The sequence below is a fragment of the Silene latifolia genome, chromosome X (assembly GCF_048544455.1).
Source record: "Silene latifolia isolate original U9 population chromosome X, ASM4854445v1, whole genome shotgun sequence".
In the NCBI taxonomy this organism is placed as follows: Eukaryota; Viridiplantae; Streptophyta; class Magnoliopsida; order Caryophyllales; family Caryophyllaceae; genus Silene; species Silene latifolia.
Genome location: NC_133537.1, coordinates 37719292 through 37738310, shown reverse-complemented (window position 1 = coordinate 37738310; position 19019 = coordinate 37719292).

The window sequence follows — 19019 nt, the reverse complement described above, 5'->3', positions numbered from 1 at the left end:
TCAAAACTCTTCAAAATTCTTTTTCTCTCAAAAACACTTGGGTGATTCTTGGTTGTGATTTCTCTTGGATGCCTTCTTGCTTGTTCAAATCTTCAATCAATGTAAAGTATTTAATCTATTTCCTCAACTTTGCATTCAATTTATGGTAAAAATTTGCTCCAAAATTTCGAGCCTTTAACTCTTGTAATCTAAGTTTTATGCTTCTACTTTGATATTTTGGATCCTAATTGCTTCAAAACAGCGCCTATGTATTGTACCGTTGTTTAGTACCAAAAATAAATACCTAAAACAGCTAACAGAAGCTAGTGGAAGTTGATGGAAAAGTAGATCTATATACTAACATATTCATATATGTTTTAGGTTAATTTGTCATAAAATTAATAAATGATCTTATGCATGCAAACTTATAAACAAAATATAGAAGAAACATTCATCCTTACATTGGAATTTCGGTTTCTAGGGCACAAGAGAGATCTCCTTCTCTCTTGTTCTTGTGCTTTCCTTTATGGATGAACAAAGACCGAAGTATAGGATCTCTCCCAAGAATTAATACTCAAGACACACTCTTAATAAAATTAATATAATGTATACTAGATAATATTAATTTTGTAAGAAAAATTGACCCAAAAATTATTTGGTATCTCTCCCAAAACCGGTTGAGAGAGAGGAATAATGGAGGAAATTTTCTCTTTCTAAAACTCTTGTTTTTTAGATGGGATGAATGAATAATAATCACTAGTTTTTATCTAAGTGAATATTGGGCAAAAATAAGAAGAAAAACCACAAGGGTTTTCTTCCCAAAACCGGGTGGGAGAGGAGGAACAAAAAGAGCCAATGCATGCTCATGGTTGCCTTCACAAGAACAATAGGTTTTGCATGGCTAGCTATTTTATAATCATCATGTTTTCCACTAATATATCCAACACAATATTAGCCTAATGAGCCTCTTATTTTCGGTACACATAGATAATATGGACTCCATATTATCTTTGTCAAAATGTCAATTTGTCTTATGTCACATGTCATATGTGGCATAAATTTGTTATGTATTTTTAACATATTAAAAATCAACGTATTAATAAAAATACGTCATATACAAAATCGACTTAGTAATTCATAATTACTTGTACCAAAATATTTTACCAATTATAAATCATAACAATTGTATTTATAATGATTCATTCAATTTCAATTGTTTCTATAAACAATAATTTCATCTGAGTAATGAAACAATTCGATTACTCGGACCGTATCTTATTTAATCAGATTATAATGAGACACGCAAATTTTACATCCAAAATCATCCGTCAATTTTCAAGTAATTTAATTAACTCGTAACGTTATACGATTAATTAAATGATCAATTAAGAGTAATATCCTTTAAGTATGACCTAGGGGATCAACTGATCACCACCGTCGCACGACAGTAATGTCAAACTCTAGTCAGCCAATGTTTACCGATATATGTTGACCAGTTGACAGTAAAAATACTTCCCAATCGTATTCTTTTAAAATGAGATTTAAAAATGTGATCATTATGATCAACAGTTGTGATCGCATTATTGTCGGAGGACACATATTGACCGAAATTCCAATGTAAGGATGAATGTTTCTTCTATATTTTGTTTATAAGTTTGCATGCATAAGATCATTTATTAATTTTATGACAAATTAACCTAAAACATATATGAATATGTTAGTATATAGATCTACTTTTCCATCAATTGGTATCAGAGCCATGGTTGTTTGCATGCAAATCGGTTAAAAGTTTTTCCGAGTTATAAAGATTAACATATAAAACTTGTATAATTTGTGTTATTATGATATATCACAAAATTAATTTTTGCATGTTAAAGTTTCTGATCCTAAAATGTTTTTAGGATATTTTGGTTATTTTATGGATTTTTATTGTTCATATTACATTATAATGGCATTAAAATATGATTTTATGAGTATAAATGTCATTTTCGGACTAAAATTAGCTAAACTTCTAATTTTCCAGTGATTTTTGGATATGTTGTCACATATATTATTTTGAGATGACCTGTAAATTTTCATATTTTTTGGACTTCTTATGCTCGAAAAATGGATTTTTCATTATTAAAATCGGATTTATAAAAATAGGTTAATATGAGATAAATTTCGAATCTGGTCATAGAAATTTAGTATGTTGTCACATGCAATTTTACAAGATGTGTGTAAAATAATAGGCTATATTGAAGTCTTTTTGCATGATTTATGGATTTTTGAAGAAAAATGGCATGAATAGTGACTTAATTAGTGAAATATTAATAAAACATACTCCATGACTAAGGAAAAACGACCAATGTTGCATTTTATTATCTTTTTCAGATCTAAAATTGAAAAGTTGGTGAATATAATTTTTCTTATGTTTTTATGATTATTTAGTTAAAACCGATAAACCGCAACATTGTTTTTCCGGATAAATTTCGAAATTTTTAACCTAAGTTTTTGAACATTATGAGTGTCATAGTATTTTTCCAGAATGTTCATGAGTTTAAATTTCAAATTTTGAATTTATTTGAAATTTTGTGATTTATTTGAAGATTATAGCTTATTTTTATAATTTGAAGTCCATTAATGAACAATTTTAGAAATATGAGTTAATTATGGTCAAATAATTAGTGAAGACTAAATTTTGAGTCCTAAGAGGTTAGGGTAATTAACTTATGCATAAATATGAATTTATGTAATTTTTGTGATTATAAAATGTTGAAATCACGCAAATCCGTAAAAACTGAGTAATATACGATATTGGCTACTTAAAGGCGATTTAGCATAAAATTGGGCATGTTCATACATATTATAATGCTGCATTTTCTTTATGATTGTCATAATTTTATTTATGTAATTTTTGAATTATGTAATTTTTACTTAGTATGGCCTTAGTTTTTAATTGGTATTTCCCGAAATGTATGGGAATATCGATTCGGTTGTAAGTTATTGTGATCTCGTATCACCGTTTTATAATTTAATAGATTTATTTTATTTTTTAGTTACAAATGGGAAATTATGTAATTTGCTATGTAATTTAATTTATCTCGGAGTTCCCCAATACGGTTTTCTTCAAGATGGCGATACATAAAGACGGTGTTACCTCGAGATACGTGCCACAACCGAAGTTCAAGGGACCAATGGAGTTGGTTTCCGAATATGTAATAGTTAATTAGATTTTCTATTTTAGGAAGGCCATACTAGGATTTTTTTTTATGCTTTGCATTTTATTTATATGTCGCATGCAACGCTAAATCGCCATAACTAAAACATGCATCTTCTTTCATCGAGTTTATCGACCGTGTCAATTAGAATTATCGTAGTTCACCGCTTTAGTTCACTTAAAACGTGATAGATAATAAATTGACATGACCTCTCGCTAAAACAATTAATTGAGACATAGCCTTACCAAATAGTAGAAACCATGAAAACCTATTTCGCGAGGGAGTGCACTCGGCCCTACCGGGGTACAAACCTTGTTACGTAGGGGAAGTGGGTGATGAATGTTTATCCACCGAATTCATGTTGATGAGGGTTTCATCGGCCATACCGTGCCCAAGTTGATGTGGATTTGGATCATGGACACATTTATTCGAAATTTGGATTGAACTCAACGGAAGTATTCGTGACCGTAAACGTATGTGTTCCGGGCTAAAGATAAAAGTTAGTGTAAATTTATCGACCAAGAGTTATAGAAGTAGAATCGATTAAAGCGTTAATCCACCGAGTTATATTGATAAGGGTTTCATCGGCCATACCGTGCCCAAGTTAATATGAATTTGGATCTTGGAATCATTTATGATAGTTGGGTAGAGGTCACTATTTAAATGCTCATATCTTGTTAATTTATTTACAAGTGTGATTTAAAAAGACAAAATGTTAATATTTCCTTTTCCTCCATATTTGTAGTTCATTACAATGAATCCATCAAACGCTACCGCACCAATAACTATTGAGTCTTACCACAATGTTTTTGACGACGTTTGCTTCAACAATGATTTCGACACTACTAGAGAACTTCATTTTGGGATAGGTTCGGATGGAAACCTAAACTTCATCACTTCTTCTAAACCACCTACTACTACTAGACCTCGTGTGAGCCCGTCTCAGGAAGACTACCTCATACAATCTATAGAGTCTTTGTCTCTGGAAGATAAAGATGCCAAAACTAGTGGGAGCTCAAGCAATCAAGTTCTTGCTTCAAAGGGCAAAAAGTTCAAGAAGAAGGGAAAGAAAATCAAAAACTTCAAGCAAGTTAATGATGAGTGCCATTATTGCTAGGGCATGGGACATTGGCTTAGGAATTGTCCCGTATATTTGCGAAATATAAGGGAAGGAATCATCGTTCCAAAAGGTAAAATTCCTAAAGAAATTTATGTTATTGATATAAATTATACTTCCACTACGACATGGGTACTAGATACCGGTTGTGGTTCTCACCTTTGTAACCATTTATAGGGTTTAAGAGATGTGAAGAGGCTTAGCAAGGGAGATGTGGATCTACGCCTTGAAAATGGAGCTCGAGTAGCGGCCGAATCCAAAGGAACTTATGTTTTAGCTTTGCCTAATGGATTTGAGTTGTATTTACATAATTGTTTTTATGTGCCTACACTCTCTAAAAACATTATTTCAATCGCTATGCTAGACATAGGCGGTTTTTGTTTTGTTATTAAGAACAATCGTTGTACTATTTCTAGGAACGACTTGGTTATAGGCCAAGCTTCCTCTATCAATGGCATTTACATTTTAGAGACCTCAAATCCGACTAATGATATCTATAACATTCAATCAAAGAAACTCAAATCAAGTGACCCAAGTGAAGCGTTCATTTGGCATTGTCGATTAGGTCACATAAACGAGAATCGCATCAAAAGATTAATTTCAACTAATGTGATTACACCATTTGATTATCAATCATATGGTACATGTGAATATTGCCTACTTGGCAAAATGACTCGTAATCCTTTTAGTGGTAAAGGGACACGAGCAAGTGAGCTATTGGGACTCATACACACCGATGTGTGTGGACCAATGAGTATCACCGCTCGTGGTAATTATGACTACTTTATAACCTTCACCGACGACTTAAGTAGACATGGGTATGTCTATTTAATGAAACATAAGAGTGAAGCGTTTGAGAAATTCAAGGAATTTCAAAACAAAGTAGAGAACCAATTGGACAAAAAGGTAAAAGCACTACGTTCCAATCGTGGTGGGGAATATCTTAGCCTTGAATTCGATTCACACTTGAAAGATTGTGGTATTATATCACAACTTTCTCCACCTGGAACACCACAACTAAATGGTGTTGCCGGAAGGAGAAATCGAACCCTACTTGATATGGTTCGATCCATGATGAGTCAAACCGAGTTACGGAACTCGTTTTGGGGATTTGCGATTCAAACCGCAATTAGATCTTTGAACAATAGTCCCACTAAATCCACCAAGAAGACTCCATATGAGATGTGGACGGGAAAAGTTCCCAATATATCCTATATGAGGATTTGGGGATGTGATGCTTACGTCAAAACTAAGAATGACAACAAGCTTGCCCCAAGATCCGAAAAATGCACCTTTGTAGGTTACCCCTCGGATTCTCGAGGATACTACTTCTACAAACCTCAAGAAAACAAAGTGTTTGTGTCTTGCGAGGCTGTCTTCTTAGAAAGTCAATTCATTTCTAAGAGACAGAGTGGGAGAAATTTTGAACTTGACGAAGTTCAAGAGCCACAAACCGAGAAAGAGACGCAAGAAGATGTTCCTTCGTCGTCTAACGCGGTTGTACCTCCTCCACTAAGAAGAACGAGTCGAGTAATTCGCCATCCCGATCGAGATGTGGGACTTATCGAAGAAGATGGAACACTCGATGTGTTGCTTATAGAAAGTGACGAGCCCGCTACCTACAAAACCGCAATCTCTAGTCATAATTCCTCCTTATGGCTTGAAGCCATGAAGTCCGAAATGGATTCTATGCATGAAAACCAAGTTTGGGACTTGGTAGATTTGCCTAAAGGGGCAAGACCCCTTCAATGTAAATGGATATTCAAAGTCAATAATGGCATAGAAGGACATGACGATGTATACAAAGCTAGGCTAGTGGCAAAAGGATTTACCCAAGTCCAAGGTCTCCATTATGATGAGACCTTCGCCCCCGTAGCCATGCTAAGATCCATACGGATTTTGTTAGCGATTGCCGCATTTCATGATTATGAAATATGGCAAATGGATGTCAAAACCGCTTTTCTAAATGGGCATTTAGAGGAGGAGGTGTACATGATACAACCCGAAGGTTTTGTTGATTCTAAAAATCCTAACAAAGTGTGCAAGCTTAAGAGATCCATTTATGGTCTTAAGCAAGCAACTAGAAGTTGGAATCATCGATTCAATCATGTTATAAAGGAAAATGGTTTCACTCGAAGTGTTGAGGAACCGTGTTTATACATGAAATTTAGTGGGAGCAATGTTGTGTTCCTAATCTTGTATGTCGATGACATACTACTCATTGGAAATGATATTCCAATGTTGTCTTCTGTTAAGAAGTGGTTAGGTAACCACTTCCAAATGAAGGATTTAGGAGAGGCACAACGCATATTAGGTATCCGGATCCATAGAGATAGATCCAAGAGGATATTGGCACTAAGTCAAGAGTCTTATGTTGATAAGATTCTTCGACGGTTCAGCATGGACAAATCCAAAAGGGGTTTGGTACCTATGGTAACTGGGACAATATTGAGCAAGTCTCAATCTCCCTCCGAACTCCATGATGTTGAACGCATGAAGACGATCCCTTATGCTTCCGCTGTCGGATCAATCATGTACGCCATGATATGCACACGTCCTGATGTCTCGTATGCCTTGAGCATGACGCGTAGATATCAAGGAAATCCAGGTGAGAGTCACTGGATTGCTGTCAAGAATATCCTTAAGTACTAGAGAAGAACTAAGGATTCTATCTTAGTGTTTGGAGGAGACACCGAACTTCGTGTTAATGGTTACACGGACTCAAGCTTCCAAACAAATAGAGATGACATGAAATCACAAGTTGGTTTTGTTTTCATGCTCAATGGTGGAGCCGTTAGCTGGAGAAGCTTCAAGGAAGTTGTAACCGCGGATTCAACAACGGAGGCTGAGTACATTGCAGCATCAGAAGCTGCCAAGGAAGTCATGTGGGATCAGGCAATTCACGGAAGGTCTAAGAGTAGTACCTACCGCCAATGATCCCATCACTCCCTATTGTGATAATAGTGGGACAATCTTCCAAGCTAAGGAGCCGAAGTCTAGTAATAGATCTAGACATGTACTTAGAAAATATCATGTAATAAGAGATTTCATTGAAAGAAAGGAAATTGCGATTTGTAAGGTTGGGACGGATGACAATATAGCCGATCCGCTCACCAAGCCTTTATCGCAGGCTAAGCATGATGGAAATGTTGCGTCCGTGGGACTTAAACGTGTACCAAGTTTTTGTTAGATTTTGAAATGAAATAAAAGTGTTGTTTTGTTCATGTTCAAAATCACATTTGTCTTTTATCTTTAATTTATACTTTGTTACATCCAAACGGGTTGTAGTGACAATTGAACCCCGTTAAAGTGAACACGGATTAACATAGTATTTGCCCATAGTCACTTGTATGAGGTGACGTCTCAAAGTGACTAGAGTGTGATGCGATTGATGGCAAGTTCAAGTGCCATAGAGTCATGTGAGATGACTAGTCGATCACATAGGCAGACTGTTAGGAACATTTTGTCGGGCCTTATGACCGCTTATAGAGTTCTGGCAAATTTATATAGCCTGGTCGTGGCGAGAGCTGCTATAGTATTCAAATGAGTCGATTCTTTTGACTAAAGACTATTCGCCTAAGATGGCACAGTTTCAGATTAACTTTGATTTGTGTTACTACGACCTTCGAAAATGGGGTCAAATGGGCATATTTTGGGTTATGATGGTTGTGGCTAGTTGAAGGGAATGAGTGCAATAGGAATTGTCCACCCCTAGTCAGGGTTATAACAATATCTCAGGGCCACTCGAGGAGTAATAAACTGGAAATGCGTGGCCACGCTCGGATTGTATCCATGGTGGAGTCAATCAGTTATTCTCCAGATCGAGGAAACCACTCTCGATATGATCACTTGCAAGTACGACCTGAAAGACACCTTGCATTGAGTGGGAGATAGTAATAGGACAAGAGAATTGGTGACGCACACTTGTCGAGGACAAGTGGGAGATTGTTGGAATATGTGTCCTCCGACAATAATGCGATCACAATCAAGATCATAATGATCACATGTTTAAATCTCATATTAAAAGAATACGATTGGGAAGTATTTTTATCAAACTCGGTCAACATATATCGGTAATGATTGGGTGACTAGAGTTTAACATTACGTAGGTGCGACGGTGGTGATCAGTTGATCCCCTAGGTCATACCTAAAGGATATTACTCTTAATTGATCATTTAATTAATCGTATAACGTTACGAGTTAATTAAATTACTTGAAAATTGACGGATGATTTTAGAAGTAAAATTTGCGTGTCTCATTATAATCTGATTCAATAAGATACGGTCCGAGTAATCGAATTGTTTCATTACTCAGATGAAATTATTGTTTATAGAAACAATTGAAATTGAATGAATCATTATAAATACAAATTGTTGTGATTTATAATTGGTAAAATATTTTGGTACAAGTAATTATGAATTACTAAGTCGATTTTGTATATGACGTATTTTTATTAATACGTTGATTTTTAATATGTTAAAAATACATAACAAATTTATGCCACATATGACATGTGACGTAAGACAAATTGACATTTTGACAAAGATAATATGGAGTCCATATTATCTATGTGTACCGAAAATAAGAGGCTTATTAGGCTAATATTGTGTTGGATATATTAGTGGAAAACATGATGATTACAAAATAGCTAGCCATGCAAAATCTATTGTTCTTGTGAAGGCAACCATGAGCATGCATTGGCTCTTTTTGTTCCTCCTCTCCCACCCGATTTTGGGAAGAAAACCCTTGTGGTTTTTCTTCTTATTTTTGCCCAATATTCACTTAGATAAAAACTAGTGATTATTATTCATTCATCCCATCTAAAAAACAAGAGTTTTAGAAAGATAAAATTTCCTCCATTATTCCTCTCTCTCAACCGGTTTTGGGAGAGATACCAAATAATTTTTGGGTCAATTTTTCTTACAAAATTAATATTATCTAGTATACATTATATTAATTTTATTAAGAGTGTGTCTTGGGTATTAATCCTTGGGAGAGATCCTATACTTGGGCCTTTGTTCATCCATAAAGGAAAGCACAAGAACAAGAGAAAAGGAGATCTCTCTTGTGCCCTAGAAACCGAAATTCCAATGTAAGGATGAATGTTTCTTCTATATTTTGTTTATAAGTTTGCATGCATAAGATCATTTATTAATTTTATGACAAATTAACCTAAAACATATATGAATATGTTAGTATATAGATCTACTTTTCCATCAGAAGTAGGGTCGACCTCCACAGGGAGATGGAAAAATGTACGCTATACTAAGTCCGTCTAAGCAACTATTTCTTGGGGGTTTTAAAGGTGTGTTCTAATCTACGGAGATTAAAAGAGAAATAAAGTAAAGAGAAATACAGTAGAGAGAAACAACTAGGACAATCGGTTCACTATGATTCTCAAGGAGTCAAATCTAGGGTCTTAGGTCAATGTAAATTCGGTCTGCAGGGTAGTGAAAAGGTCCTTCCAGTCCGCTATTCGCCCTAAAACAATACTAACTTAGCTTCCGCCCTCATTAGAATGCTCTAATGTTCACTGCAGGTCTTACCCCTTCCAATCTTCCGATCTTGGTCAAGGTGTACCAAAATTAATCATCTAATTGCGTCGACTCAAGCAGACAAGAACAGTTAAATGCAGTGATTAACAACACAGATCTAATTCGCACTAAACCCTAATCACCTATTCATAACTTCCTTAAAATCATGGCTCCCTTATGTCCTAGCAAAGGAGTTTACCTATGCCTAATTATCGAATAAACGACAATAATATATAAACTGTAAGAATTAAACATAATTGATAAATCAAGAAGAGAACAAAAAGGGTAGAGAGATTAGAGGAACGAAAACAATAGAGCAAAAGTAATTAATTAATTAAGAGTAGAGAGTACCGATTACAAGGGATGATCAATAGAGAATTAGGTTTTTTCAAATGTAAAGTTCTAAGAGAGAGTAACAGAGAGAAGTCGAAGAAGAGAGAAGAAAGAGTGCTAATGACTGCCGTCATTCTTATTTATTCCTAATTATAAAAGGAAATCTCGAAATTAACTCAAAACCCGCCTAAAAGACTAAACCTCTCGATCGAGTGAAATGAAACAACTCGATCGAGGACAAAACCCAGCAAACTTATCGATCGAGTAACATAAGTACTCGATCGAGGACTTCAACAAACGGCCATCTCGATCGAGTAAAGACAGAACTCGGTCGAGGAATTCCAAGAGAATAAAGCATTTGATCGACTATTTTAAGTAGCCAAATGGGTCGATCGAGCTATATCAGTACGGGTGGACTTCTTGAACACCTTCCGAAGCCATTCACGCATCTTCACGTGACAAATTCCAAGTTCCGATCCCTTCTTTTCCAAAATGCATGAGATTGGATAGGTTCAGGTTCGATTTTGTTCTTTTCCGGTTCATACCTGCAATTAATACAAGACAAACCAAAGTAGACTATTCGAGGGCATTTGTAGCTGGATGCCACATAAATAACATAGAAATGCGTGTAAATATAGGGTAAAAACCTTATATAAAATACACGCATCAAATCTCCCCAAACCAAACCTTTGCTTATCCCCAAGCAAACTATGAATGCAACTAAAGACAACTAACGAAACGGGACCAACTCATTACCTACAAATTGTCCACCTAAGCCAATTTAATGCAACAACTAATAGAGTGGCGGTAAGTAAGTGCAAACGAATTAAATCAATGCTTCAAACTATTGAACCGTCGACCTTGCAAGACTCATATATATCAGACTCCCACGGATCGCTCATCACACAAATTAAGCACAAGGTGAGTATATTGGTAAGAGATAGAAAAAAGTAGAGACACTCACCTAACTCGATCTATAAGAGCATGCATGCAGCTGGCTTGAAACCGATTTCTACCGACCGTACATATACATTCCAACCAATCAGGACCGAGGCATAAGCCGAGGACTTACATATGATGTGAGGTGAGGTTATTGGGTAAAAAGGGGCCAAATGAATTTGGATAAGTGGAGATAAAGTCAAGCCAGTACAACCATAACCAAATAAGAAGATCATCCCGCTTCACCATGCAATAAAAAAATTTAGAACTGTGCCATTCTGATAAAACACCACTCACATCAACGAAGGACTCCCCATAAGAAGTAATGATAAGCATGGGAGTTCTATTCAACGATCTCATTCGCATATGTATTTTTCTTTTTCGTTCTTTCTTTCATCATTTTTCTTTTTTCGTATTCATTTCTCAATTTTTCTTTCTTTCAATTCATTTCTCAATTTTTCTTTCTTTCAATTCATTTCTTCAGTTCATACCACCAACTTCAATTCTTTCAAAGCGAGCCAAATAGACAAGGGTAACAGCATACCCACAAAATGTAATACTACGGTTTTATGAGCCTCTTGGTACTCTATCGAGTAGGCCTTACTCTGTCGAGTAAGGGTGTTTTGTTTTTTTTAAAATAGTTTCTGACCTGTAGGGTACTCTATCGAGTAGCCTTAGGTACTCGATAGAGTAGTAGGTTACTCTATCGAGTAGCCTTAGGTACTCGATAGAGTAGCCGGCACTCGATCGAGTACCTAAGCTACTCGATCGAGTAGCCGGTTTACTGGGTGATGAATTTTCGGGTTTTGTTAATAGTGCGATTTGGTATATAATTACTTCCGTCACTTTCTTTAAACACTTTTATAAACCTAATTGCTTTCAAAAGAGAAAACAAACTACGTTCTTCGCATCAATCGCATTGTTGGCAAATCCCGGAGCTTGGAAGGTCGGATTTTATCTTTCTTTATACCTTTGTGATTCTTGCGTCGAGGGTAAGATCTACGTACCAATTTTATAGTATTTCGTTAAGTTTCGTTAAACCCTAATTTTGGGATTGGGGGTTTTTGTTATGTTTCTTGATTGGTAGCAATTTCATGATTATATGTTAGGAGGAGGATTCGTAGGAGAGGAATTTTGATACAACTGTTGAGACCGTCGATTGTGTTCTTTGTTCCGGTAGGGTTTCCTACTCGATTACTTACATAATGTGTGGTGATTGTGCTGTAATTAGTGTAATTGGTTGATTCAGGCGGTTGTTGATATTGTGATTGTGATTGTTTGTCTGTGGTTCTCGAGATGCGTTCTCGGCTGAGTGGAGTCACTTGCGGGTGTGGCTTCACGCCCTAGTTTCGCCCTTCGTGGAACCCGCCACGGAAGGGGATGTGCACATTAATGGGACAGGGTTATCGCTCGGTATGATGAGCGGGGCTTAGGTGGGAACAGTGCGGGTCCCCCCCGGCCGGGGCTGGTCCAGTGGACAGTCGGTGACGGAGATGGAGTGGAGTGCCTGATTGTGTATGATTGCTTGAGCTGTGTTGGTTGCTGTACTGTTGATATATAACTTGTGTAAATAGTACTGACCCCGTTTAAATGTTTTAAAAACTGTGGTGATCCATTCGGGGGTGGTGAGCAGTTATTGAGCAGGTATGATATGATGCGTACGGGATAGCTCGGGTGAGTCATCACGTTGCAGTTAGAAGTCTTCCGCTATGTCAGACGATGTCTAGTAGCATGATAGTTTTATCAGTAGACGGATTGAGTACTTTGTAATTCCTTTGACAGTTTTGGTTTGAGATATGTAATCACTTAAATTATATTTATTATTTAAATATGTTTCTTTATTGTCTTATGATTATCATTGCCTCGGGTAACCGAGATGGTAACATCCTTATACCTGGGTGGTCCTGGTAAGGCACTTGGAGTATGGGGGTGTTACACAAAAACCATTGGAACTAGCTTGACAAGGCAGGCTAAGTTTGGATGTAGTTAAGGGGTCAACAAGGCAGATTTAGCTATTGTGAAGTTTATGGGTAGTAATGAAAGAAGGGATTTTAAGTTACCTCTCCACTAGTGTCACCACCACAAACCGAATGCATACAGGTACCGAGAAAAGGGCGCCATGAACGTGCAAATTGATGTTACATGCCTTATAGAGAGTACTACACACATCCTATATGAAACTAGTCATGAATGTCACCAACTTATCAGGCTCTAAATCTTAGAATGCATATGTAGCTTGCTAATATAAGAGTCAAGTCTATCCATTCAGATAAGTTTAAACCAAAAACTCACAGATTATGCACATTACCACGCCGACAGAATGTTAAGAATATGCAAGGCAAGGGTAAAAGACTCAAAGTAGCATAAAAGTTCAACGTTCTGACTCAACCTAAAAGTAGAATTAAACGTGAATGTGTTTGAATTTTATGAGATTTTCGTAATTTAAGCAATAATGAATGCAGAAATAGATAGACGTGCAAACTAAAATGCAACAACACAACATGCAGACACAGATATGGATGCATACCTCCCCAAACCAAACCGCACAATGCCCTCATTGTACCAAAAATAGGGAAAGGAATGCAAACTGAAAGGAAAAGAAAAGTAGGACTCGGAAAACTTACAATATAGCGTGAAATAGGGACCTCCCCAAACTGACCATGAACATGGGAGGTCTCAAATAACCCATTAACGTCGCAGCATGCGAGATATATCAACAGCACTCGATCGAAAGGGCAGAAGAACTTGATCGAGTAAGATAGGGGTCAGAAGTTCTCGATCGAAAAGGAGAAGCTGTCGATCGAGAAGGCTGATTTTGTAGGCCTACGATCAAAGAGAGCAGGTGTTCGATCGAAGGGAAAGAGCAGCAGAAGCGTTCGACCGAGTTAACAAATCTCTCGATCGAACTGTTCACGTATGAAACCTGCAAAACATAGCAGAAATCCTACGGAACTAACAAAATAACTTAAATGTTCAGCGATTGTTTGTAAAACTAGAATCCAAGCACACGAAAACAACTCAATAAGTTTAAACAAAATTACAACAAAAATAGGCCGGGTTGCCTCCCGGATAGCGCAGATTTAGGAAGTCCCGCACGACCTTCTGACTTCAATTTGCTGGCTCATCAGGTTTGTCGAAGTAGAGAACTTCAACTCTGCCATCCAGATCATTTGCCTCATGGTAATGCTTCACATATTGCCCATTGACTTTAAACCTCTTGCCCTCGGAACTTTCTAATTCAACGGGCCCAAATTTGGTGACACCAGTCACTGTATAAGGGCCACTCCACCTAAACTACAGCTTACCAGGAAATAAGCGCAGTCGGGCATTAAACAGTAACACCTTCTGTCCGACATGGAATTCTCGAGGTATTATCCGTTTATCATGCCATCTCTTTGTTTTCTCTTTATAAATGCGCGAGCTGTCATAGGCATTTAGCCTAAACTCTTCCAGCTCATCTAACTGCAATAAACGATTCTGACCGCATAACTTAGGATCAAAGTTTAATTCACGAATAGCCCACCAAGCCTTACACTCTAACTCAAAGGTAAATGACAGGACTTCCCATAAACCAACCGATATGGTGATGCACCAATCGGTGTTTTAAAGGCAGACCGATAAGCCCATAATGTGTCATCCAACTTAAGACTCCAATCCTTCCATGATTTAGAAACTACCTTAGCCAAAATCTCTTTTAGTTCCCTATTAGAGACCTCAACGTGCCCACTAGTTTGGGGATGATACCCCAAACCTCGACGATGTTGGACACCGAATTTAGACAATATAGAAGTAAGTTTCTTTTCCTTAAAGTGCATTCCCCCATCACTAATGACGACCCTAGGGACACCAAATAGGGGAAAAATAATCTTTTTAAACATCTTAATCACAGTCTTGGCATCACAATCAGGTGAAGCAATTGCTTCCACCCACTTAGACACATAATCTACTGCTACCAAAATACACCTGTTACCTTTACTAGATGGGAATGGTCCTTGGAAATCAATGCCCCAGACATAAAAAACCTCGACCTCTAGGATGCCGTTTTGTGGTATCTCATGTATTTTAGATATATTCTCAGAGCGTTGGCAAGCATCACAAGCTGAACAAACACTTTAGCATCGGAAAATAAAGTAGGCCAGTAAAAACCAGTTTGAAGTATCTTAGCCACGGTACGCGATGGACCGTGGTGACCACCATAAGAAGATGAATGGCAGCCTTTTAAGATTTCCTTGGTCTCCCACTGCAGAATACACCGTCTGTAGAGACCGTCTGCACACTCCTTAAATATATAAGGATCATCCCAGAAGTACTGCTTAGCATTATAGAGAAAACGCTTCTTCTACTGATAAGAAAGATCGGGTGGCAGCTCGCCACTGACAACATAGTTAGCCAAATCTGCATACTATGGATCATGGTTAGTGTTGGACAAAATAGCAAATAAAGAATCATCGGGAAAAGAATCATCAATAGGTAAAGAATCATCTCCCTCCTGCTGCAATAATCGCGACAGATGATCAGCTACTACATTCTCTGCACCCTTCTTATCTTTGATCTATAAATCAAATTCCTGAAGAAGAAGTATCCATCTCAGCAATCGTGGTTTAGCTTCCTTCTTAGCAAGAAGGTGTCTCAGCGCTGCATGGTCAGTAAAAACAGTGACTTCTGACCCTATCAAATATGAACGAAATTTCTCCAACACATAAACCACAGCTAACAGCTCCTTCTCGGTAGTGCTGTACTTCACTTGAGCCTCATCAAGAGTTCAGCTCGCATAGTAAATTGCATTCAGGGCCTTGTCTTTCCGCTGGCCTAACACCGCTCCTAGTGCATAATCACTAGCATCGCACATAATTTCAAACGGCAACTCCCAGTTAGGAGGCTGAATAATCGGTGCTGAAATCAAGGCCTGCTTTAACCTGTTGAAAGCAGAAAGACACTCGTTAGTAAATACAAAGGGGGCATCCTTAAGCAACAGCTGTGTAAGCGGTTTAGCAATTTTTGAAAAATCCTTAATGAACCGGCGATAAAAGCCGGCATGACCAAGCAAACTCCTCACCCCATTAACATTACCAGGAGGAGGCAATTGCTGAATCACTTGCACCTTTGCTTTATCAACCTCAATGCCCCTATCAGAAACCAAGTGCCCTAAGACAACTCCCTCGTTGACCATAAAATGGCACTTCTCCCAGTTAAGCATAAGGTTAACCTCAATGCAGCGCTGCAACACTTTATCAAGGTTAGACAGACAATTAGCAAAATCACTTCCATAGACGCTAAAATCGTCCATAAAGACTTCCATAATAGACTCTATATACTCAGAGAATATCCCCATCATGCATCTTTGAAAGGTGGCCGAGGCATTACACAAACCAAAAGGCATCCTGCGATAAGCAAAAACACACTGAGGACAAGTAAAAGTAGTCTTTTCCTGATCGTCTGGATGAATAGGGATCTGAAAGAACCCTGAATATCCATCTAAATAACAGAAAAACTTATGAGAAGCTAACCTTTCTACCATCTGATCAATGAAAGGAAGGGGAAAGTGATCTTTCTTCGTGGCGGCATTTAGCTGTCTGTAATCTATGCACATCCGCCAACCAGTTACTACTCTAGTAGGTATCAATTCGTTCTTATCATTCTTGACCACAGTAGTTCCTCCTTTCTTAGGAACCACCTGAACTGGACTCACCCACTTAGAATGACCAACAGAGTAGATAATACCTGCATCAAGTAGCTTCATTACCTCAGCCATCACAACATCCTACATCTTCTGGTTCAGTCGGAGCTGACCCTGTCAGCAAGGCTTGTGATATTCCTCTAACTCGATTCTATGCATACAAATATCAGGGCTGATGCCCTTAATGTCATCCAATGAATAACCCATTGTTTTCCTGTTTTTCTTAAGAACAGCTAACAAAGCAGTCAGCTGATCATCATCCAATTTAGCACTAACAATGACTGGATATTGCTCTGTATCATCTAAAAATACATATTTAAGATGAGAAGGAAGAGGCTTACACTCGGGTACCTTTACCTCTATAGCGCAGAGAGATTTATCATTTGTTCCACTCTCTCTTCTTTAGTGTCGGTGAGTTCACGCACATCTAATGCAGCTTCAAGCAAATCCAACACAACATCATTGTTCTCTGGGTTATCTGCACACTCATCTAACAACATCAAAGCTTCTAGTGGATCCTTAATCAAGGAATCCGACCTAAACTCATAAACAGACTTGTTAATAATATCAACTGAATAACAAGTATCCTCTATCATTGGGCGAGCAAGTGTACTAGGTAAACTGAAAGTGATGGCATCATCCCCCACTGCTTGAGTCAAACGCCCTTGTTTGACATCGATAATGGCCCCACCTGTACATAAGAATGGTCTTCCTAGTATAATTGAGGTCCGGGTATCCTCAGCTATGTCTAAGACAATGAAGTCCACTGGTATAAAAAAACTTGCCTACTTTAACAGGCACGTCTTGTAGGATACCTAAGGGTCGTCTAACCAATCTATCAGCCATCTAGAGGGTGATATTAGTCATTTTAAGGTGACCCGTATTAAGTTTCTTGTAGACAGAAAGAGGCATGACACTGACACTAGCTCCCAAATCACAGAGAGCCTTATCTATCACTTCGTTTCCTATGGTACAGGTAATAGAGAAACTACCCGGATCTTTCCTTTTAGGTGGAGCTTTATTGAGAAGTAGATTACTAGACTCTTCCATAAATGCAACAGTCTCGAATTCACTAAGCTCTCTCTTACGGGTCAAAATGTCCTTCATAAATTTTGCGTAAGTAGGTACCTAGGTAATTAGTTTGGTAAAAGGGACGGTTACCTGAAAGTTCTTGACCACATCCACGAATTTACCGTGCTGTCGCTCAACCTTAGCATCTTTCAGACGTCCCGGATAAGGAAGTATGGTAACAATAAGCGGGTCTGCGACCTTCTCTTTACCTTTGTAAGAACGTCACATCTCCGCAGCAGGGGAAGACGACACAACAGCGGTTTTAAACTTTGAAATAGAATCTCCGCGGGTATAAGTACTCGATCGAGTATTATTTCCACTCGATCAAACGTTTTCTTTAGGCAAAATACTCGATCGAGGATTGTATACCTCTCGATCGAGGTCATCAGATTTGGCACAGTTTGATCAAAGGTCTGGGTTACTCGATCGAGCGTTTTCTGTGGTCAAGTTACTCGATCAAGCACCACAATCTCCTCGATCGAGAATTTGAGAATGAGCAGCGGTCGATCGAATGGTTGGAATGTTCGATCGAGTATTTTCAGAGGACAGATCATTCGATCGAGAAGAAATATTACTCGAATGAGTGATTTGACGATGCTCAGCAAGGGCATCTTCGATAAATTCCTCCAAAATAATTTCCGAAATTTCGTCAACAGTTATATCATCATTTTCTGGCACTTTCGTTCCATCGTAGGTAAGACTACTTCGGAGATTTATTGCATTGATTGGATCACATTGAGGTGTGTGATTCACATGATTTTGCTTGGATGTAAGTTGCGCGACTTACTCCTGCAACTTTTCTATAGAGATGTCAACTGAGTCCGACTTTCTTTCAAGTTGAAGTGCTAAAGACAGTACCAAGGACTTCAACTCCGCAATTTCTACAATTGTAGAAGGTGAAGCGACTTGTTATGGCATCGGATTAGGAGGATTGGAGGTACTTGGCATGGTCAAGTCTTCCTATAGTTTAGAGAACAGTACTCCTTGCTTGAATTGTTGGTAAGCACGGACTCGCTCTATATCTGCAATGCAAGTAATGGGATCGTATCCTTCTGTACCGCATCTACCACAAACTACCTCTTGCTCAATCATAGCATGGACTTGCTCAGGTGCACACAAAGCTTATAAAATCTCCATATTGTCGAGCCTTCCACTAAGACTTCTCACTT